The sequence below is a fragment of the Triturus cristatus genome, chromosome 11 (assembly GCF_964204655.1).
Source record: "Triturus cristatus chromosome 11, aTriCri1.1, whole genome shotgun sequence".
NCBI classification, from domain to species: domain Eukaryota; kingdom Metazoa; phylum Chordata; class Amphibia; order Caudata; family Salamandridae; genus Triturus; species Triturus cristatus.
In genome coordinates, this window is record NC_140594.1 from 17,742,974 (window position 1) to 17,766,703 (window position 23,730).

Sequence of the window (23,730 nt, forward strand, 5' to 3'; positions counted from 1 at the left end):
CGTTGGGGGTGCGGCCGAGCTCTTTGCCAGGCCCGGTTTTCGGCCGATTTTGTTACAGGCCGATTTTGCGGCCCCGTAACAAAAGCGTCCCGCAGGGGCCCGAAACCGGCCCCCACCCTTGCAGCGCACCAGGGGATTGCCCGGTGCCCGCTACGGCCAGTCCGGCCCTGGGTGTAAGCCATGTCCCGGTGAAGGAATCTACCCTCACATTTAAAAATAATTAGTGAAGAGAAACATTATCTGCCAAGAGAAACCTGTATGCGCTGCTGCACAGGGCTGCAAGCTAATGAACCCTCACACTACGGAGATAGAAGGGGTGGGGAGCAACACATAGAGAAAGAATCGACCAGGCTGACTCACTCGTGAACATGAGAGATCTGAAGGTACAGAGAGGCCTAGGAGACACAGTGAGAGGTCTGAATGTACAGAGAGACTTTGGATACACAGTGAGAGGTCTGAAGGTACAGAGAGGCCTAGGACACACAGTGAGAGGTCTGAAGGTACAGAGAGGCCTAGGACACACAGTGAGAGGTCTGAAGGTACAGAGAGGCTTAGAGGACACAGTGGGAGGTCTGAAGGTACAGAGGGGCTTAGAAGACGCAGTAGGAGGTCTGAAGGTACAGAGGGGCTTATAAGACGCAGGGGGAGGTGTGAAGGTACAGAGGGGCTTAGAAGACGCAGTAGGAGGTCTGAAGGTACAGAGGGGCTTATAAGACGCAGGGGGAGGTGTGAAGGTACAGAGAGGCTTAGAAGACACAGTGGGAGGTCCGAAGGTACAGAGGGGCTTAGAAGACGCAGTAGGAGGTCTGAAGGTACAGAGGGGCTTAGAAGACGCAGTGGGAGATCTGAAGGTACAGAGGGGCTTAGAAGACACAGTGGGAGGTCTGAAGGTACAGAGGGGCTTAAAAGACGCAGTGGGAGGTCTGAAGGTACAGAGGGCATAGAAGACGCAGTCGGAGGTCTGAAGGTACAGAGGGCCATATTCACAAGGAGCTATCATTGAATTAACGGCACTTTATCGCAGCCAAAGTTGTGATAAATTTACCTCCCCATTCACAAGCTAGTGTTAAGAGCCCACAGCAGCAGTTTACCCGAGATAGCAGCTGCAAAAAACAAAGCCACAGAGGACCCCCACAACTGTCGCTAATGAGATGCAGAGTGGGCGTTCCCGTGCCAAAAGCCACGACCACACCGCACCTCACCATTCTCAACGACCAGACAGATCGGCGATAAAAACACAAAACAGGCGATAAGGCGCGTTAGCACCAGGAAAGCTACACCTGCTCTGACCTGGTGTTAAGTCGGACAGCAGCCAGCACCACAAAAGGGAGCACAGCCCAGGGCCACATTGGAAGTGCAACAGATGTCGAGAAGCCACTCATCATGCAGCCCGGACACCCAAGAGGGCCACAACACCCACCGACACCACCCCAGGACCCCTCCCCACACCTGGAACACCCCTCCCCCAGACAACCACAGAGGCAGCGCAGACAAAGACAGCGGACCCCCAGGATATCCACCAGCTTCACAGATCCAACATCTGATAATGTCACCGTCCACTACAGGCTGAAAGGGACAACCATCCAATGCATCCTGACCATCATCGGCTAACAGGCGTACGGCACCAACATAGCGGACAACATCCCACTCCACACCAAGCTGCTGGATTGGCTGCACCTGTTGGCCCCTGGCACCCCCCAAACAACACCCGCCAGGGTTGGAGGAGTCTCACATCCAGCCACATCAAGTCCCCCACACCTGTCCTAGACATCACCATCACCCTGGTACCCCAGTCCCCATACGTCCAACACAATGCACAGAATCCGGTGGAGACCAAGCAAGGACCATATGCCATAGCAGGATGCACGCACGTGTCGGGGGCAATCAACAGCTCACATGTCCCACCTGTGCTCCCTGGTGACACAGCACACAATCACCGCAACAGGAAGCACATGTCTCACATCAATGTGCAGGCAACAACAGACCACCGTGGAACCTCCAACAATGTCGCCTCCAAATACCCAGCCACTGTGCACGATTCCTCCACCCTCCGACAATCCATCAGCAACCAGCCTACCCAGGATGGCAACAATGGAAGTGCACAGCCCCATGGCAAGTTTCAAATGGACACCCTACTCACCTCAACTCCACAACCATGCAAATCACAACTCTGGCAATTCACACGTCACAAAATCACTACCAACATGCACAACAACATGACCACCCACCAGACATGACAGAACAACTCACAATAGTTACCTGGCCAAGCCGTGAACATGAGCCATCAATGGCATGGCTCCTCAGCCACACAACATCCAAATGTGAGGATAGGTGGCAACCAGGCATGTGTGAAGGATGCAGTAGAACCATGATTCCCCCCCTCACAACCGATTCTTTCACCTCCATTCTTCCTATGGTTAAATCCGGCTCCCCCTTGGATCCCTGCCCTGCCTATATCCTGAAGCAGATCTATACCCATTGCCCCACTCCACCTCTCTTGTTTCTCAACAGCTCCTTATCCCAGGGTATTGTTACCCCTACACTCAAATCGGCGGTGATTGTACCTATTTTAAAAAAACCTGGCGCGGATTCCTCAAACCCAGTCAATTACCGCACCATATCCCTTCTGCCCTTCCTGGCAAAAGTGCTGGAACGCCATGTGGTCAGAACCTTGAGCCAATTCATGGAAAGATACAGCGTCTTGGCCCCAAGGCAGGCTGGTTTTCGCCCCGCACACTCAACCGAGTCAGTAATTATATCGGTCCTGGACAATCTTCGAGAAGGTATGGATTCCAGTCAGCCCAAGGCCCTGGTCCTTCTTGATCTCTCCGCCACATTCGACACGATCTTACTTTCACGTGTCGAGGCGGCGGGAATCGGAGGGACTGCCCTGCTATGGCTCTCCTCCTTCTTGAGTGGGCGCACCCAAGCGGTCCGCCTGGGCGAGTACTCAGCTGACTATCGCCCAGTCCAGTGCGGGGTCCCCCAAGGATCCTCCTTGTCCCATCTGCTATTCAACCTTTACATTGCCCCCCTTATTTTTGCGTTACAGCAACTGGAGGTATCTGTCTACAACTACGCAGACGACCTCCAGCTTATTTTTAGCCCGGTCTGGCACTGCCCCGGCTTTTATCAACACAGCCATTCAAGACTATATCCCCCCTAGAGAACTGCGCTCCACAACCCAGCAACTGCTGGTGGTACCTCGCTTCAAACGGAAAAAGTGGGGAGGTTCCAAATTCTCTACCACGGCCCCCGCCTTTTGGAACTCTCTTCCACTCCAACTGAGGTCTTGCTCCCAATATCCCTTATTTCGCAAAGGCCTCAAAACATTCCTCTTTACTGAAGCCTTCCAATCCTAACCACCCTGATCCCTCAGCTGTCATGCCCCTTGAGCAGTAGTAATCACATAGTGCCAAGAAACCGCCTGGTGTACGAGCGCTCTACAAATTCTTTAAAACTCAACTCAAACTCATGATTGGGAAAGTACACAATGCCAAGAGTGGCAGAGATGTGCTGGACAGACCGCAGTATGCAGAACACACCCATATCCATGGCGACACACACCTCTGGTGTAGGGAGTCTAATGGACGCAGCCATTTCACCCCAGCCAGTAGGGGACCTTGCGGAAATGTTGCCTGTTATGCCCCCCCCAAGCGTGACCAGAGTGGGATGGCCCGGCGTATGCCACGCCAGCGTAAGGGTGTGAATAAAAAGCACGTAGCCCTGGGCGTGGTCCTCTTCCGGAAAACACAACATCTCTGCCAGGGTGGCGCCTCTCACCCTGCCACGAGGCTGAGGCTGGCCTCGTGAGCGGAGTTGCCTGCAATGCCGTGCGCCTGCCGGACCCCGGCACACTGGACCGGTCAGGCCTGCCCCTTGCAGCCAGGCCACACTGATCATCTGCTGACACCGGCGTGTGTCAAGGAGGGCCCAACACGTGCCGGCGCAAGCTCCAAGCCTGAGGGCCGTGACCTTGGCAACCTCCTCAGTCCATCACGGCCTCCATGACACAGGCCCGCTTTACTCCTTTTTTGTTGACGCACTCTACTGCCGCCTTTGGACTACTCTTTGGCCCAGTTGGTCACATGTTCGAAAATGTGTCCAGATTCATGAATGGCAGTGACCCCAATTCTGGGCCAGCGGCCACAGCATCAGACCCACCCCGATCAGTGAGGCATAGTTCTATATGGGCTATTTGTGACACGTGGTGCCACTAACCCTGTTCAACGCCAGCCGGCGACACGTGGTGTCACTAACCCTGTTCAACGCCAGCCGGCGACACGTGGTGCCATTAACCCTGTTCAAAGCCGTCCGGCGACACATGGATGAGGGACCAGGACTACCCTGCGGACCAGTAGGTCCCACATCCAGCATCTTGGCGTAAATCACGAATGGCAGAGTCCACACCAGTGGTCGCACGGAGAGGAGTAAGAGGAAGATGCGTCTCAGTCCGGATGAAAGCCAGGTCACAGTCACGGAGGTGAGCGAACACGTGGTGCAACTGACCCTGAACTACACAGGCCGGTGGGGCCATCCAACCTATGCCGGCAACACTCGGTGAATGGCCCGTGCTGACCGCTGCCTCCGGCCTACACTGCTGTCCAGTAGGTCACAGACTCTTCATTTTGCATTGGCTGAGTTCATATCAGCGTACCGACATCATCCCAGACTGCATCCCCTCTCATCCCCGGTGCCACTAAGTCTTTTTCCTCGACAATCATGGACACTCACTGGTCTAGCTTTGGTGGCGCCTGAGTCTATGGACCAGGGGCAGTTTTCATCCTCATGTAGCTGATACAGAAGTGGTGGGGGCAACAAGGCTGTCCCATTCCACTCCTCCATTTGCTGCTTCTGGATAAAATCAAAACTTTCAGCGTCATGCCCTGGAGGACACCTTCCACTGTCCCCTGATACCCTCCGCAACATACACCTCTGACATTGATGGTGACCCGCTCAGGTCGCATGGCCTATCTGACTGCACCGCAAGTCACCCTCCAATGGCTGGGTGCCTGTGCCTGCCGCAGTGCATCCGCGGCCACTAACTGTGCTGGTCTGGGACCCCTTCCGAGAAATAGGATGGCCCCAGAAGCGTTGGCCTTGGGGTCATCAATGCCATGTCTCTGTGGCCCAGCACTGTACGCAGCCTCTGGCCCCAACTGCGTCCCACCAGGGCTCACACACCAAATCGAGTCCTGACTCGCCTGGACGTGACATCACAGCAGGAGGCACACGCCACCACCACAAGGAACATCTCCAACAGCCATCTGCCACAGTCGACACGGTGGTCCTGACAGACTTACGGAGTTGCTCACACCTGTCGTGGATGCCGTCATCGTCCTGATACCCTGCTCAGCACTCCAGGTGCCAGTGACTCAGTGCACCGCAAGCCATTGTCCGTTACTGACTGACATTTGTGCTGTGGAGATGTTCCGCAACAATGTCACCTCATGTAGTGGGGAAGAGCTCCCAGGCGGCGGAAATGGAATGGGAGGTGTTGGTACAGGCCCTGCGGGATAGCCTAGTCAGTGGGGAGGAAGATGAGAACTCCGAAGATGCAGCAGACGTAGTCGTGCCACTGGCTCCCCTGCCAAACACACACGATTAGGGATTACCGGATTTTTCCTGCTACCCACCACACATGCTATTTGTTCCTGACTAGGTGCAATGGGGGGGGGGGGGGCACTAGGGAGGGGCGGGCTGAGGGGGAGTTTACCAGTTTAAGGTTTTCTGGAAGTAGATTGTAAGTTCTGTGCATATCTGGGGGGAGCAGGGGGACAGTGATCAAAAGCGGGCAGCGGGTCTCCCCACCGGAAGTTGGTTCCTGACAGTGTTGTATCAATGTGCCATATGTCTATGTGACGCCGCCCGGCCTCCGGGATGTGGGCAGTACGGCTGTGTATGCTGCACGGATTAACGGTTAAGGGGAGGACGGGAAACCTGCATTACTCACATGCATCCTGATTACTGTACGTTGTACTTGGTCCTGCAATGAAAATGGTTTGACAAAAAAAAATGTAGTGGGGAAGAGCTGGGACTATGATGAGGAAGATGTGTCAAGTGTGCGGACAGGAGATGGCACAGACAATGGGAGGGCAGGAGGCAACATCCCCCAGGCAGGAATGCAGACTGGAGGTGGTAGTCGAGCCACACACCTGGAACCATTACTGAGTATTGCGCTGTGGACTGCGCACACAAATGTCACCTCAGACAGTGTGGGAGACCTGGGACGTTCATGCAGGTGTAACACACCCCACTGCATCTGCATCAGGACTAACATGAAGGGACACAATACTAGCATTACCTTCACATGAGCGCGCTCATTTCTAGTGCCCCTACCTCAGTGCACTGCAACTCACAGAACCTCCTGACTTAATTTCTGGTGACCTCTGTCCTTACTCCGGCTTCCTCCATGTTGCTGTGCAGTTGACTGTTATGCATGTGTTTTCTGTTTCCGTTGCACTGGTATCCAATGTTCAAGTTGTTGCCAGCACCAAGCGTTCTGTGCGGGCTGGCTTACACTCACCCCACGCACATCCAGCACAGGCATCACTGTACATGTGGCCCTGCCAATAAAGGTGCCGTGCGCATGTGCCTGCAACAAGTTTAACATGATATTGGCATGTGTCTCTGTGGTTTCGTATGCAAGAGGGCCCTGGGCCCTACGACATTACATTGTGCTGTGTACATCGGATGCAGACGTGTCACCGCAGGCAGCGGTTGTAGCTTGGACATGTAGCTTTGTCGTCCCCCACTCAATTCGTAAGGGGATTGTCCATGGCCGTCGTACGCAAACCCAACATGGGTGTGTGACTGCTATTTGAGCGCCCCTGCCCGTGGTTCTGTACTGTGAATGTGCATCTGCATGTGTCCCTATGACAGTGTGGGTCTCCTTAGTGGGGTGTTGGTGGGCCCTGAAGGGTGATAGACACCTACGTATGTGTCCTGGTTCGCATTCCATGGGTTCAGCCCCCACCCATAGCTGTTGGGCCTCCTCCTTTTGACGAGCAGGAACATGGCATTGGGGTTCAATGTGTGGGTGGGTGAAGTGTCATGAGCCCACTGTGCTTGTGGGTGCTTCCTGCTGTGTGGTCTGTTGCAGGCTCGGTGTTCTCCTCTGAGTAGCTTGGCTGTCCGGGTCCTGGTGGGGGGTTGCGTGGGTTATCCATGTGCTGTTGTAGGGCGTCGGTGACGACCGTGTGGTGGTCCTCTCGGGCATCACTGGTGTGTTGTATTCTGTGCTCTCTGGGGAGGTGCGTATTGACTTTTTGTTGACATATATTTTGGCGCATTGTGCAGGTTTGCATGCAGACTGTATGGCAATGTACATTGTGACTGTTTGGAGGGTGCTGGATTCTTCTGCGGGACAGTGTACATTTGGTCTACATGATAGATGTGAGGTCGTATGCGTACATTTCCATTTCACAGTTTCCGGCTCAGTGAGATGTAGTAGGCATGTTTCTGTGCATAGGCGGAGCCAGTTGTGTCCTCTGTTCTGCAGTGTCGGCTATGTGTGTTGTTCCTCGTTGTCGTCAATGTGGGTGTGCTTTTCGTGCTATGTGTGTGTTCTGCAGTGTGCCAAGGGGATCTGGGCCATGGACCTGGGCTATTGTGGGTGTGCAGTGTGGTACACCTCGTGGTGCATGTATGCCATTGTGCCCACTCCCCCCGTCCCCCAGTCCCTGTTCGTTGCACTCCCTGTTGATGTTGTGTCAGGTCCTCTCGAGCAGTGTCCATACTCCCTACTCCTTGCACCGTCTCCACACTGATGACTGTGGCCTGGGTTTCCTTCAGCTCCTCGGGTGGCGCTGGACTACCACCTCCTGTCACCTTTGCTTCCTTCCAGTTGGCAGCGGGTTTGTGCCTGGTTTAGGTAGTCACATCATGCCGGTGCCTATTTCCCTCCTCGACACTCCGCCTGCAATCCAGGTGGTCTGCTTGTGGATCAGTTGCTGGTAGTGTTCTGTCATCTCCGGGACGCTGGTCATGTTTTCCTACAGTCTGCACCTCATCTTCAACTCCCTCTTCTCCTTGGCCTTCCCCGGCCCCGTTGTTCATTGCTGGTAGTCTGTGGGGGTTTTGGGGTTCGGGTTAGCCCCTGCGCTGTGTCATCCATGTAGCTACGCACTTTGGATTGTTTTTGGTGTATTTTTTCTGTGGTTTTTATAGTGCATAGTTCCGCCAGACACGTGAGATTTGCAGGCCTGTGGCTGGTTTTTGTTACTTTTTGTACCGCGGTTGGACTCATCGCATGTTTTTTTGTGTTCGCGTATCGCATTTATGCAACGTGGTGTTGATTTTGACGTGGACATTTGGCGCGTTCTCTGGTGACTATCGCATGCTACTGCCTTTTTGTGAATCCCACGTTATCACGGGGTCATTTTCCCGCGATAGGCTGCCATATTGAAAGTTGCATTACACTACTCTTGCGGTACTTATCACACGTTCTTGTGATATATACCCCAGAGAGGCTTAGAAGACACAGTGGGAGGTCCGAAGGTACAGATGGGCTTAGAAGACCCAGTGGGAGGTCTGAAGGGGCAGAGAGGCTTAGAAGACACAGTGGGAGGTCCGAAGGTACAGATGGGCTTAGAAGACCCAGTGGGAGGTCCGAAGATATAGAGGGGCTTAGAAGACACAGTGGGAGGTCCAGAGGTACTGACGGGCTTAGAAGACGCAGTGGGAGGTCTGAAGGTATAGAGGTGCTTAGAAGACACAATGGGAGGTCCGAAGGTACAGATGAGCTTAGAAGACACAGTGGGAGGTCTGAAGGTACAGAGGGGCTTAGAAGACACCGTATGAGGTCTAAAGGTACAGAGGGGCTTAGAGGACACAGTGGGAGGTCTGAAGGTACAGAGGGGCTTACAAAACACAGTGGGAGGTCTGAAGGTACAGACGGGCTTAGAAGACGCAGTGGGAGGTCTGAAGGGACAGCGAGACTTAGAAGACACAGTGTGAGGTCCGAAGGTACAGATGGGCTTAGAAGACGCAGTGGGAGGTCTGAAGGTACAGAGGGGCTTAGAAGACACAATGGGAGGTCCGAAGGTACAGACGGGATTAGAAGACCCAGTGGGAAGTCTGAAGGTACAGAGGGGCTAAAGGTACAGTGGGAGGTCTCAAAGTACAGATGAGCTTAGAAGACACAGTGGGTGGTTTCAAGGTACAGAGGGGCTTAGAAGACACAGTGTGAGGACTAAAGATACAGAGGGGCTTAGAAGACACAGTGGGAGGTCTGAAGGTACAGAGGGGCTTAGAAGACGCAGGGGGAGGTGTGAAGGTACAGAGGGGCTTAGAAGACACAGTGGGAGGTCTGACGGTACAGACGGGCTTAGAAGACGCAGTGGGAGGTCTGAAGGGACAGAGAGGCTTAGAAGATGCACTGGGAGGTCCGAAGGCACAGGGAAGCTTAGAAGACCAGTGGGAGGTCTGAATGGACGAAGAGGCTTAGAAGATGCAGTGGGAGGTCTGAAGGTAAAGAGAGACCTAGAAGACGCAGAGGGAGGTCTGAAGGTAGAGAGGGGCTGAAGGTACAGAGAGGATTAGAAGACACAGCAGGAGATATGAATGTACAGAGAGACCTGGAAGACGTAGTAAGAGGTCGGGAGGTTTAGAGAGGCCTCAAATACACAGTGGGAGGTCTGAAGGTACAGAGAGGCTTAGAAGACACAGTGGGCGATATGAAGGTAGAGAGACACTTAGAATATACAGTGGGAGGTCTGAAGGTACATACAGGCTTAAAAGACACAGTGTGAGGCCTGAAGGCACAGAGACGCCTAGAAGACACAGTGGGAGGTCTGAAGGTACAGAGATGCTTAGAAGAAACAGTGGGAGATCTGAAGGTACAGAGGGGCTGAAGGTACAGAGGGGCTTAAAAGACGCAGTGGGAGGTCTGAAGGTACAGAGAGGTTTAAAAGACGCAGTGGGGGGTCTGAAGGTACAGAGGGGCTGAAGGTACAGAGAGGCTTAGAATACACAGTGGGCGATATGAAGGTACAGAGAGACTTAGAATACACAGTAGGAGGTCTGAAGGCTCAGAGAGGCTTAGAAGATACAGTGGGAGATCTGAAGGTACAGAGAGGTTTCGAAGATGCAGGGGAGGTCTGAAGATACAGAAGGGCTTGGAAGACACAGTGGGAGGTCTGAAGGTACAGAGGGGCTTAGAAGACACAGTGGGAGGTCTAACGGTACAGAGAGACACCTAGAAGACACAGCCGGAGGTCTTAAGGTACAGAGGGGCTGAAGGTACAGAGAGGCTTAGAGGACACAGTGGGAGATCTGAAGGTATCGAGTGGCTTAGAAGGCACAGTGGGAGGTGTAAAAGTACAGAGAGACTTATAATACACAGTGAGAGCTCTAAAGGTACAGATGGGCTTAAAAAACACAGTGAAAGGTCTGGAAGCACAGAGACGCCTCAAAGACACAGCGGGAGATCTGAAGGTACAGAGAGACTTTGGATACACAGTGGAAGGTCAGACAGGCTTAAAAGACAGCAGGAGGTCTGAATGTACAGAGAGGCTTAGAAGACACAGTGGGAGGTTTAAAGGTAGAGAGATGCCTATAAATCACAGTGCGAAGTCTGAAGGTACAGAGGGGCTTAGAAGTTACATTAAGAGGCCCGAAGGCACAGAGACACTTAGAATACACAGTGGGAGGTCTGAAGGTACAGACAGGGTTAAAAGACACATTGAGAGGCCTGAAGGTACAGACAGACTTAAAAGACACATTGAGAGGCCTGAAGGTACAGAGATGCCTAGAAGACACAGTGGTAGGTATAAAGCTACAGAGACGCCTGGAAGACACAGTGGGAGGTCTGAAGATACAGAGAAGGCATAGAATACACAGTGGGAGATCTGAAGGTACAGAGAGACTTAGAATACACAGTGAGAGGTCTGAAGGTACAGAGATGTCTAGAGGACACAGTAGGAGCTCTAAAGGTACAGAGGGGCTTAGAAGACACAGTGAAAGGTCTGGAGGTACAGAGATGCCTCACAGATACAGCGGGAGATCTGAAGGTACAGAGAGACTTTGAATACACAGTGGAAGGTCTGAAGGTACAGACAGGCTTAAAAGACAGTGGGAGGTCTGAATGTACAGAGAGGATTAGAAGACACAGTGGAAGGTGTAAAGGTACAGAGATGCCTACAAGACACAGTTGGAAGTCTGAAGGTACAGAGGGGCTTAGAAGACACAGTAAGAGGTCTGAAGGTACAGAGAGGCTTAGAAGAAACAGTGGGAGATCTGAAGGTACAGAGAGGCTTAGAAGACACAGTGGGCGATCTGAAGGTACAGAGAGGCTTGGAAGACACAATGGGATGTCTTAAGGTACGGAGAGGCTTAGAAGACACAGCAGGAGAGCTAAGATTACAGAGTGACTTAGAATACACAGTGGGAGGCCCGAAGGCACTGAGACACTTAGAATACACAGTGGGAGGTCTGAAGGTACAGACGGGCTTAAAAGACACAGTAAGAGGTCTGAAGGTACAGAAAGGCTTAAAAGAAACAGCTGGTTTATGTAGGCGTGGCTGTGGCCTGCTTGGTACTTTTTTGCATATTTTGTGGGAATGTCCAGTGGTTGTCCGGTTCTGGACTAGGGTGCATGCAGTGATGGAGGAGGTCACTGGTGTGGCCCTACTCCCGGAGGCGCGGCGCTGTGTGTTGAATGTGTGGGAACCGACTGATTGTGACGCGGCCCAGGAGCGCTGGGTGACTCTGGGCAATATGATAGCCAAAAGAGACATCGCGCAGCTGTGGGGCTCGGGTAGGTCTCCTACGGTGTCGAAGTGGAGAGAAAACATGGACTGGTGCATGTTCCGGGAGAAAACCGTGTATGTTGCTAGAGGCAAACCCAAAAAATGGAATAAGATGTGGGGTCCGTGGAATTCTTACCGTGGTGATATATGCACGCCCCCCCTGGTGATCGCCTCCGATGTAGCCCTGTCTCCTTAGCTCGGATATTCCTGTTCCTTCCTGGAATTGGTACGTGTGTACTTCCCTGCCCCCCCTCCTGCCTCGCCTAATGCTAGCTTTTGCTTATAGTGCCGCTGAGAGGCAGCTGCCCCCCCCCCCCCATGTGAGAGCAAGTCCCTGCTTATATAGTTTTCATGCCTGGTTTTAGTTTTGTTTTGTTGTTTCTTTCTCATAAAATGTTAATTCAAAACCTTCTTGTTGTATGGAGTCTAGTTGTGGGCCGATTAGCTGCCCCCCCGTACAGGTTGCTCATTTGCTGGCTGTATTGAGTTTCCTTTTTGCATACTAGCGGCCGGCCTCGGAGGTTGTAGGCCCGTGACTGCACATAACTGCTGTGTCAAATAAAGGTTTTAAAAAAAAAAAAAAAAAAAAAGAAACAGCTGGAGATCTGAAGGTACAGAGAGGCTTAGAAGACACAGCGGGACATCTGAAGGTACAGAGACACTTAGAATACACAGTGGGACGTCTGAAGGTACATACAGGCTTAAAAGACACAGTGAGAGGCCTGAAGGTACAGAGACGCCTAGAAGACACAGTGGGAGGTCTGAAGGTACAGAGAGGCTTAAAAGAAACAGCGGGAGATCTGAAGGTACAGATAGACTTAGAATACACAGTAGGAGGTCTGAAGGCTCAGAGAGGTTTAAAAGACACAGTGGGAGATCTGAAGGTACAGAGAGGTTTCGAAAATGCAGGGGAGGTCTGAAGGTACAGAAGGGCTTAAAAGACGCAGTGGGAGGTCTGAAGGTACAGAGGGGCTTAGAAGACAAAGTGGGAGGTCTAAAGGTACAGAGTGGCTGAAGGTACAGAGAGGCTTAGAGGACACAGTCGGAGATCTGAAGGTATCGAGAGGCTTAGAAGACACAGTGTGAGGTTTAAAAGTACAGAGAGGTTTATAATACACAGTGAGAGCTCTAAAGGTACAGATGGGCTTAGAAGACACAGTGAAAGGTCTGGAAGCACAGAGACGCCTCAAAGACACAGCGGGAGATCTGAAGGTACAGAGAGACTTTGGATACACAGTGGAAGGTCTAAAGGTACAGACAGGCTTAAAAGACAGCAGGAGGTCTGAATGTACAGAGAGGCTTAGAAGACACAGTGGGAGGTTTAAAGGTAGAGAGATGCCTATAAGGCACAGTGGGAAGTCTGAAGGTACAGAGGGGCTTAGAAGTTACATTAAGAGGCCCGAAGGCACAGAGACACTTAGAATACACAGTGGGAGGTCTGAAGGTACAGACAGGGTTAAAAGACACATTGAGAGGCCTGAAGGTACAGACAGACTTCAAAGACACATTGAGAGGCCTGAAGGTACAGAGACGCCTAGAAGACACAGTGGTAGGTATAAAGCTACAGAGACGCCTGGAAGACACAGTGGGAGGTCTGAAGGTACAGAGAGGGCTTAGAATACACAGTGGGAGATCTGAAGGTACAGAGACATCTAGAGGACACAGTAGGAGGTCTAAAGATACAGAGATACCTAGAAGACACAGAGGGAGTTCTAAAGGTACAGCGATACCTAGAAGACACAGAGCGAGGTCTAAAGGTACAGAGGGGCTTAGAAGACACAGTGGGAGGTCTGAAGGTACAGAGAGGCTTAGAATACACAGTGAGCACTCTAAAGGTACAGAGGGGCTTAGAAGACACAGTGAAAGGTCTGGAGGTACAGAGATGCCTCAAAGACACAGCGGGAGATCTGAAGGTACAGAGAGACTTTGAATACACAGTGGAAGGTCTGAAGGTACAAACAGGCTTAAAAGAGAGTGGGAGGTCTGAATGTACAGAGAGGCTTAGAAGACACAGTGGAAGGTGTAAAGGTACAGAGATGCCTACAAGACACAGTGGGAAGTCTGAAGGTACAGAGGGGCTTAGAAGACACAGTCAGAGGTCTGAAGTTACAGGGAGGCTTAGAAGAAACAGTGGGAGATCTGAAGGTACAGAGAGGCTTAGAAGACACAGTTGGCGATCTGAAGGTACAGAGAGGCTTGGAAGACACAGTGGGAGGTCTGAAGGTACGGAGAGGTTTAGAAGACACAGCAGGTGAACTAAGGGTACAGAGTGACTTAGAATACACAGTGGGAGGCCCGAAGGCACCAAGACACTTAGAATACACAGTGGGAGGTCTGAAGGTACAGATGGGCTTAAAAGACACAGTAAGAGGTCTGAAGGTACAGAGAGGCTTAAAAGAAACAGCTGGAGATCTGAAGGTACATAGAGGCTTAGAAGACACAGCGGGCCATCTGAAGTTACAGAGACACTTAGAATACACAGTGGGACGTCTGAAGGTACAGACAGGCTTAAAAGACAGCAGGAGGTCTGAATGTACAGAGAGGCTTAGAAGACACAGCGGGAGGTTTAAAGGTACAGAGATGCCTACAAGGCACAGTGGGAAGTCTGAAGGTACAGAGGGGCTTAGAAGACACATTAAGAGGTCTGAAGGTACAGAGAGACTAAGAAGAAACAGTGGGAGATCTAAGAGTACAGAGTGACTTAGAATACACAGTGAGAGGCCCGAAGGCACAGAGACACTTAGAATACACAGTGGGAGGTCTGAAGGTACAGATAGGCTTAAAAGACACATTGAGAGGCCTGAAGGTACAGGCAGGCTTAAAAGACACATTGAGAGGCCTGATGGTACAGAGACGCCTAGAAGACCCAGTGGGAGGTATAAAGCTACAGAGACGCCTGGAAGACACAGTGGGAGGTCTGAAGATACAGAGAAGGCATAGAATATACAGTGGGAAATCTGAAGGTACACAGAGACTTAGAATACACAGTGAGAGGTCTGAAGGTACAGAGATGTCTAGAGGACACAGTAGGAGCTCTAAAGGTACAGAGGGGCTTAGAAGTCACAGTGAAAGGTCTGGAGGTACAGAGATGCCTCACAGACACAGCGGGAGATCTGAAGGTACAGAGAGACTTTGAATACACAGTGGAAGGTCTGAAGGTACAGACAGGCTTAAAAGACAGTGGGAGGTCTGAATGTACAGAGAGGATTAGAAGACACAGTGGAAGGTGTAAAGGTACAGAGATGCCTACAAGACACAGTTGGAAGTCTGAAGGTACAGAGGGGCTTAGAAGACACAGTAAGAGGTCTGAAGGTACAGAGAGGCTTAGAAGAAACAGTGGGCGATCTGAAGGTACAGAGAGGCTTGGAAGACACAATGGGATGTCTAAAGGTACGGAGAGGCTTAGAAGACACAGCAGGAGAACTAAGATTACAGAGTGACTTAGAATACACAGTGGGAGGCCCGAAGGCACTGAGACACTTAGAATACACAGTGGGAGGTCTGAAGGTACAGACGGGCTTAAAAGACACAGTAAGAGGTCTGAAGGTACAGAAATGCTTAAAAGAAACAGATGGAGATCTGAAGGTACAGAGAGGCTTAGAAGACACAGCGGGACATCTGAAGGTACAGAGACACTTAGAATACACAGTGGGACATCTGAAGGTACATACAGGCTTAAAAGACACAGTGAGAGGCCTGAAGGTACAGAGACGCCTAGAAGACACAGTGGGAGGTCTGAAGGTACAGAGAGGCTTAAAAGAAACAGCGGGAGATCTGAAGGTACAGAGAGACTTAGAATACACAGTAGGAGGTCTGAAGGCTCAGAGAGGTTGAGAAGACACAGTGGGAGATCTGAAGGTACAGAGAGGTTTCGAAAATGCAAGGGAGTTCTGAATGTACAGAAGGGCTTAGAAGACGCAGTGGGAGGTCTGAAGGTACAGCGGGGCTTAGAAGACACAGTGGGAGGTCTAAAGGTACAGAGAGACACCTAGAAGACACAGCCGGAGGTCTGAAGGTACAGAGTGGCTGAAGGTACAGAGAGGCTTAGAGGACACAGTCGGAGATCTGAAGGTATCGAGAGGCTTAGAAGACACAGTGGGAGGTGTAAAAGTACAGAGAGGTTTATAATACACAGTGAGAGCTCTAAAGGTACACATGGGCTTAGAAGACACAGTGAAAGGTCTGGAGGTACAGAGACGCCTCGAAGACACAGCAGGAGATCTGAAGGTAGAGAGAGACTTTGGATACACAGTGGAAGGTCTGAAGGTACAGACAGGCTTAAAAGACAGTGGGAGGTCCGAATCTACGGAGAGGCTTAGAAGACACAGTGGGAGGTTTAAAGGTACAGAGATGCCTACAAGGCACAGTGGGAAGTCTGAAGGTACAGAGGGGCTTAGAAGACACATTAAGAGGTCTGAAGGTACAGAGAGGCTTAGAAGAAACAGTGGGAGATCTAAGAGTACAGAGTGACTTAGAATACACAGTGGGAGGCCCGAAGGCACAGAGACACTTAGAATACACAATGGGAGGTCTTAAGGTACAGAGACACTTAGAATACACAGTGGGAGGTCTGAAGGTGCAGACAGGCTTAAAAGACACATTGAGAGGCCTGAAGGTACAGAGACGCCTAGAAGACACAGTGGGAGGTATAAAGCTACAGAGACGCCTGGAAGACAGAGTGGGAGGTCTGAAGGTACAGAGAGGGCGTAGAATACACAGCGGGAGATCTGAAGGTACAGGGAGACTTAGAATACACAGTGAGAGGTCTGAAGGTACAGAGACGTCTAGAGGACACAGTAGGAGGTCTAAAAGTACTGAGATACCTAGAATACACAGTGGGAGGTCTGAAGGTACAGAGAGGCTTGAAAGAAACAGCGGGAGATCTGAAGGTACAGAGAGACTTAGAATACACAGTGTGAGGTCTGAAGGCTCAGAGAGGCTTAGAAGACACAGTGGGAGGTCTGAGGGTACTGAGAGTCTTAGACGAAACAGTGGGAGATCTAAGGGTACAGAGAGACTTAGAATACACAGTGGAAGGTGTGAAGGCTTAGAAGACGCAGTGAGAGGTCTGAAGGTACAGAGATGCTCAGAAGACACTGTGGGAGGTGTGGAGGTACAGAGAGACTTAGAACACAAATGTGGGAGTCAGAAGGTACAAAGAAGCTTAGAAGACAAATTGGGAGGTTTGAAGGTACAGAGAGGCTTAGAAGACACAATGGGGTTTGAGTTCTTAAACCGTGGCCAAGTCAGAAGGTGTTTACCAGTTGGACACATTCAAATCAAAGACTTGCTCATCTTCCAGGAGGGTTTTCAAAACCTTTTAGTGGGTTTGGGCTCTTCACTAGTCCCCATTAGACTGCCCAAAGGCTGTGTTGCCTCACCCAAGCTTCTGATCTTAAGCACAGCCACTCCCTTGCTAGCCTTTACTGCTTGTTCCACCTTCATTCTTACATTTGGGCATCTAGTATGTCGAATAATATAATTAATAGTAATAAAATATTCTTATTCCTGTCAAGCGTGGACAGCCCAAAATGGTGTGACATAGCCCCGACTCGACATGAAACACAGATTTGTTTGAGAGGACCACAGCCTTCAGTTGAATGGTGCTCTTGTGGTTAACAATTGACATACTTCTGGTCTGGTTAGCATCAACCCCAGTGGACCACTCACCTGGCAGTCTAGCGGAGAGAAAGTAAATTACCCCAGTCTATCTGTGGTCAGTCCCAGGAGGCTGAAGGTTCTGGGTAACCTAGTGGTGGGCTCCCAGGATGCTGAAGGATCTGGGTAAACTAGCGGTAGGTTCTCAGGAGGTTGTAGGTTTTGGGTAAGCTAGTGGTGGGCTCCCAGGAGGCCGAAGTATCTGGGTGACCTAGTGGTAGGCTCCCAGGAGGCCGAAGGCTCTGAATAAGCTAGTGGTAGGCTCCCAGGAGACCGAAGGCTGTGGGTAACTTGGTGGTAGGCTCCCAGGAGGCCAAAGGCTGTGGGTAACCTGGTAGTAGGCTATTAGGAGGCCGAAGGCTATGGGTAACCTAGTGCTATGCTCTAAGGCAGCTGAATGGTATTATGAACTAGCTGCCCATCTCCTTGGTTTTAGTTCCTCACTGGACCATACCCTTTGGGTTTGTAGTGCTCCTATGGTCACTCTGCTCACTTCTCAATATGACTGGCATCGTCCCTCCTGAGACCAGATGTGGACCTCGTACTTACTATTCTATTGTCAGTGATATAAGACACGTGTTCAGGGTAGGTAGCTGCAAAATGCGCTCTTCTTACCGACCGTACCATGAATTATCAGATGATAACTGAAGCCTGGAAGGGAAGAGACATGTGGTATGGGAGCCGGTGAACAAACTGTGCAATTCAGAAACAACAACACTCCCCCTGAATCCAACAGGAAGTGAAATACCAAGGTATGGGAAAGAGAAGTTCAAAGGAAACTAGGACCCCCATTTACAACGTTTTGGCATAGGGCAGCGACGCAAGCCTTCCTGCTGCGCTGCCCGACCTCAAAAGAAAAGGGCAGGCATGCGCCGCATCTATGAGATACATCGCATTCTTGTGCACTTTTACAGCACTGGCACTCAAATGGCTGCCGTGCCCCAACATAGGCATCTTTGAACCATTTTGCACCATTTTGCAAGGGTGCCTGCATTAAAATCAGGTTGTTTTTGTGGGTGAAGGGACACCTTTCACAAAAGCGACCCTTACTCCACGCCTGGGAAGGCGTAGGCTTTTGAAGGCTTTTGAAGCATTTTCAGGTTCGCAGCACGTTGTAAATTAAATTAAATGATCACCCCGGGAGGGGTACATCAGCGCAGCCACAGAACATAAGCAGGGAGGCAACTGAATTAAGTCTGAGAATGTGTCAAATGCTACGGGTGTTACGAGGGAACACCCACTGTAACGCCCATGACACTCCGCCCCATCCGAGTGAGAGGCAACTCAGCGACTTGCGCATCATTGCCTCACACCATATATAGGAGGCCATGAAAAGCCATGGGGGGGGGGGCTGTAGGTGGCCTTGTATCTATGGGTTAGCCTTGTGCGCCGTTGGAATGTCATTAAAAGGGACATTCTGGGGGTGCACTGGGCCTATAAATAAGCCCCTGAGAGTTTCGGAAATGTGATCATGGCGTCACAATATGAGAGGTGTTCTGCCTTCCTCATCCTTCCTTCCCAACTGTTCGATTTGATTGCTGATCGCCAGGAGGCCATCTTTTTTCCTGAGAAATTCCAGGAGCTCACAGGACCTATTTTGGTAGAAGTTTGGAGATTTATGCTCACGGCGACCTTTTTAGTTCACGGACCGGGGCAGCTCCTCCGTAATGGCAGAGGAGCGTTGACCCACTGTTCAGCGCCAGTCAATAGGGGCTGTGCAAGTTTGGCTGATAAACAGCAGGGATGCCGTGAGTGTAGGGCAGAGTGGGGCCAGCCTCTATTTTCCAGGGAGGGGGAGAGGTAGGTGCACTGTAAGTGCGCATGTTGGTTTGGCCAGCTGTCTTAGGACGGCCAACCCGCCATGTGCACAGTGCAGTGTGTTCCGCAGCTGGGTGGAGAAATGGCACAGGCTCTCTGTCCATGAGTGAGCTTAAACAAGGCCGCGCAGACCAATCCCGGTGCTGCTCTTATGCTCATGAGAGCAGCGTCTGGATTGGGTGGGGGGTCTGCAGCCTGTGCCTGCAGGAGCCGAGGCAGCCTGTAGCAGGACCGGGAGCAGCAGGTAAGGGTTTTTTTTGGCATTATTATCCTCCCCACGCTGCCCACCACTTTCTTTTGGCAGCAGCCGCTACTGTTCACAGACACAACAGCAGATGTTTCCGAGCTGATAAATGATCAAACACTAAAGCCGTTTCTCATTTCTTGCTGTTTTCAGGCGCACTTATCATTTACTGGATACAGACATTTTTATTTCCAGTTTGTGTGTGAACTACTGTGTATCAGGAGTGTGTAAACGTGTGCAAAGGACATTCATTTGAAGCACTTTGAGGGTGGTCTAAACTAACAGAGGGATTACGAGGAGTCCAGCTGTTCATAACTGACTCGTTAGACTTTGAGACCTCGGGCATATTTACTGTAAGGCCACGCCACGCAGGGCAGCAAGCAGAGCCTGGGCACAGGGCGTCGTTAATGCTGGCTATAACAGGGCTCGTGAGCCTGGGTATCATTTTGGGTCAATGCTTGACCTGTAGCTGTGCACCTCCTCGCCCTCACTTCACCTCAAAACAGTTTTGTGTTTCTGTGGTGGAGTAAGATATAAATCACGTCCCTCTTGGCGACATCAGCAAAGCAGAGCTAGATGTTTACTGGTGGTGGTAGAAGCGTGTGCAGGGTCAACCCTTTACACTGCTGTAAATGGAGGTTATAACAAGTCCAGTCCCCTCTGAAGGTGCAAAAAGCAGACTTTGTTTCCACAGGGTCGCTTTTCCATCCGCTCAGAGCGCCCTTCTGGGACTCCAGCGGTGTGCCCTTGTGTTGCTTTGATGTGCACTGATGCATGGTTGGTGCAACCTCATCTCCTCTGTGCTGTCGAGGTGTTTCTAGGTCAATACCTTACACGCTGGAGAAGATGAGAAGAGACGGAGAAGACAATATAAACGGAAGAGGCGAGCAGCAGAGACACCAGGCGTATATTAGCAGGAGACTCGGATTCTGCCGCCTCTTGTGATCTGAAAGCAGAGGCTGCAGACAGAGAGGGACCTTTAGATGGAGTGATAGGAAGGAAAATGAAGTGATGAGCAGTCAAGGTGACGGGTCACACAAGGAACGTGACAGACACAGAAAGTGCTGAGGCCGGGGAGAGGGACAGAGCAGGCATGGTCCACACCAGGAGCATGACAGACACAGGAAGGTCACACCAGGAACATGACAGACACAGGAAGTGCTGAAGGCTGAGGAGAGGGACAGAGCAAGGACGGGTCACACCAGGAACATGACAGACACAGGAAGTGCTGAAGGCTGAGGAGAGGGACAGAGCAAGGACGGGTCACACCAGGAACATGACAGACACAGGAAGGATTGAAGCTGAAGGCTGGGGAGAGGGACAGAGCAGCGATGGGTCACACCAGGAACATGACAGACACAGGAAGGTCACACCAGGAACATGACAGAGGAAGGTCACACCAGGAACATGACAGACACAGGAAGTGCTGAGGTTGGGGAGAGGGACAGAGCGGGGATGGGTCACACCAGGAACATGACAGACACAGGAAGTGCTGAAGGCTGAGGAGAGGGACAGAGTAAAGGATGGGTCATTCCAGGAACATGACAGACACAGGAAGTGCTGAGGCTGAGGAGAGGGACAGAGCAAGGATGGGTCACACCAGGAGCATGAGAGACACAGGAAGTGCTGAGGCTGTGGAGAGGGACAGAGCAAGGATGGGTCACACCAGGAACATGACAGACACAGGAAGGATTGAAGCTGAAGGCTGGGGAGAGGGACAGAGCAGGGATGGGTCACACCAGGAACATGAGAGACACAGGAAGGCCTTGGGGTCATTGTTGGACCCCCTCAGCAGGCCTAGGGGGTCAGGGTGTTTCTACCCTGCCCCCTTTTCGCGTTTTGCGCCTTTTTTTTCGTTTTTCTAGTGCCTCGGTTCTACCGAGGCACAAGATGGCTGCCAACACTTCCTAATTCAGAGTGTTGGCAGCCAATTAGCATTCAGCTCGTGCTCGGGAGGGTTCGGGTAGGGTGCGGGGAGGGTGCGCGGACCCTCCCCGGCCATAGATATCACTAACTTTTTTACCCTAATTTTCTCAGGAACTACTGAACGGATTGACACCATTTAAGCAAAAGGCACGAGTCTGAACTGAGGACTACCTCTTTCCCAAATTTGGTGTAAATTCCGTTCAGCAGTTCGGGCTGTAGCTGCGACAACAGATCCTATGGGAAATTGCATGGGGAAAACGCGTTTGGGACCCCCCTTTTTTCTCGGCCCCCGCTTGACAAATCACCACGGAACTTTCAGGGTAGGAGCGGAGTGGAGCTGGCCAAAAGTTTGGAAAATTTCGCGAAGATTCGTCAATCGCCGCCAGACTTATTGGGAATAGAATGTTGAGGATTTCCTATGGAAAATAGGTCCTAACTATAACTATCTACTTGCGACCACCAGTAGATTATATATATATATCCAAAGAAACGGAGTTCCAGTCGCGCACTCGGACCAAAAACACACAAGGAAACCACAGGAGTATAGCAACCAAAGGGGGTTTATTCACATCATAATCCTGCAGTGACGCGTTTTACCCAAAGACGGGCTTGTTCACACAGCGATACTGCAAAACAATAAAGCATTACATACTCTTCTGTGTTGTGTCATAAACAGTGTAAAAGGACTAACATTTCATATTGTAGTTCAATGCCCATTTACTTGGGCGCCATCTTATAATGTAACACTGTGTCAATTAATCACAAAAAATTACTAGTATAGGCTTTATAGTATATGTTAACAAATCCAGTAATAATCCATTGATTGGCAGTCTGTATCATCGTGTTGCAATCGTTTTTTATGCTTTTGTGGAATACTGCAGCAAAACAAACTTCCACTAACGAAAGTAATCGTAAATGAAAGAAACGCATATGCGAGCATAAACAAATGTGATCCAATCTTCCCAAATAGTTATCAAGTGTCAATTGTTTAGTCAATTTGGTTTTTTGCCCACAACAAGTCCTGGTTGCATTCATCAAAGCATGTATACTATTGTGACCCCTAGTGGGATACTCCTGCAGAAAGGTCTTGCATTAGCAAATGTGATCATTATAAAAGAGAACTGATGCGGGCATAACCCATCTTTCCCAAATGGTTATCGTATATTTGGTTTAAGCCTTTGTAGTTTCATTACCCCTAGAGTATCCTGGTATGTATAGTACAATTTTATTAGTAGCAACATATATGTATATGTGTTGGAGTCACATCCAACCCAGATAGTGGGAAGGTTAGTATCCAGCCCGGAAATGTCAGTTCAGGGTATATATGTTAGTGAAGGTGAGATATCTAACTTAATTCAATATGTTTTACCTATTGAGACACAGTATGGCTCCATCTAATGAAAGTTACTATAACTTAGAATTAGGGACATAAACATCCAATTACGGAAGAGAACTATTGCCTAGCTTCTTGTCTCGTTCACCCCCTGTGTATCATCCTCAATCTTTTTTCTTCCAAATACAACGACCCAAGTGCAAAAATTCATAAAATCAACTGAATAAAAGTCTGAAAAAGTCTTATCTGTATCTTGAGTAGCAGGAAGATGTATGAAGAAAAGGGTAGGGATCCTGTTGCCACTGGATTGAGACATGATCCCTTCCTTTCCTCCTGCGAGAGAGAAATATACAAAATATAAGTTACTGACTGTCGCTCAGCATTAACAAAGATATATTTAGCATCTTAAAAGTGGTATTCTAAAAATATGCAGTTAAGACAACATGGTAAAGCCTCTACTCTAATTGCAAGTGGATTGCCATTTCCTCATCCAGATTATGTCCATTGGGGAATTTCGTACATGTCCCAATGATGTGCCTGGATTCTCGTTGCCTGAGTCTCAAAGTCCTATTTCCCCCTCTTTTGTTACGTAGAACCTGTTCTATACCATAGTAGGAGAGTTTAGTGCAATCTGAAAAATGGTGTCTTTCAAAATGACGGGCAATGGGATATTGTTTATCTATATTTGTAATTGCCCTCATGTGTTCCAATATCCGTTTTTTCGCCATATGTGTTGTACTGCCCACGTATCTTAACTTGCATGGGTATTCCAGCACATAAATGATGAATGTGCTATTGCATGTTAAGAACTGCTTTATACTGACCATGGTGTTGGTACTGGTGTTCCAAAATTCTTTGACCATCCGGCTGTTGCCACAGGCCTTACAATGGCCACATGGAAAGAAACCCTGTAAGTCAATGCCCCTGTTATTCACATTTGCTGTCACATCACTGTGTATAAGGAGGTCTCTTAAACTGTGTCCTCTCCTATAGGTTATGCT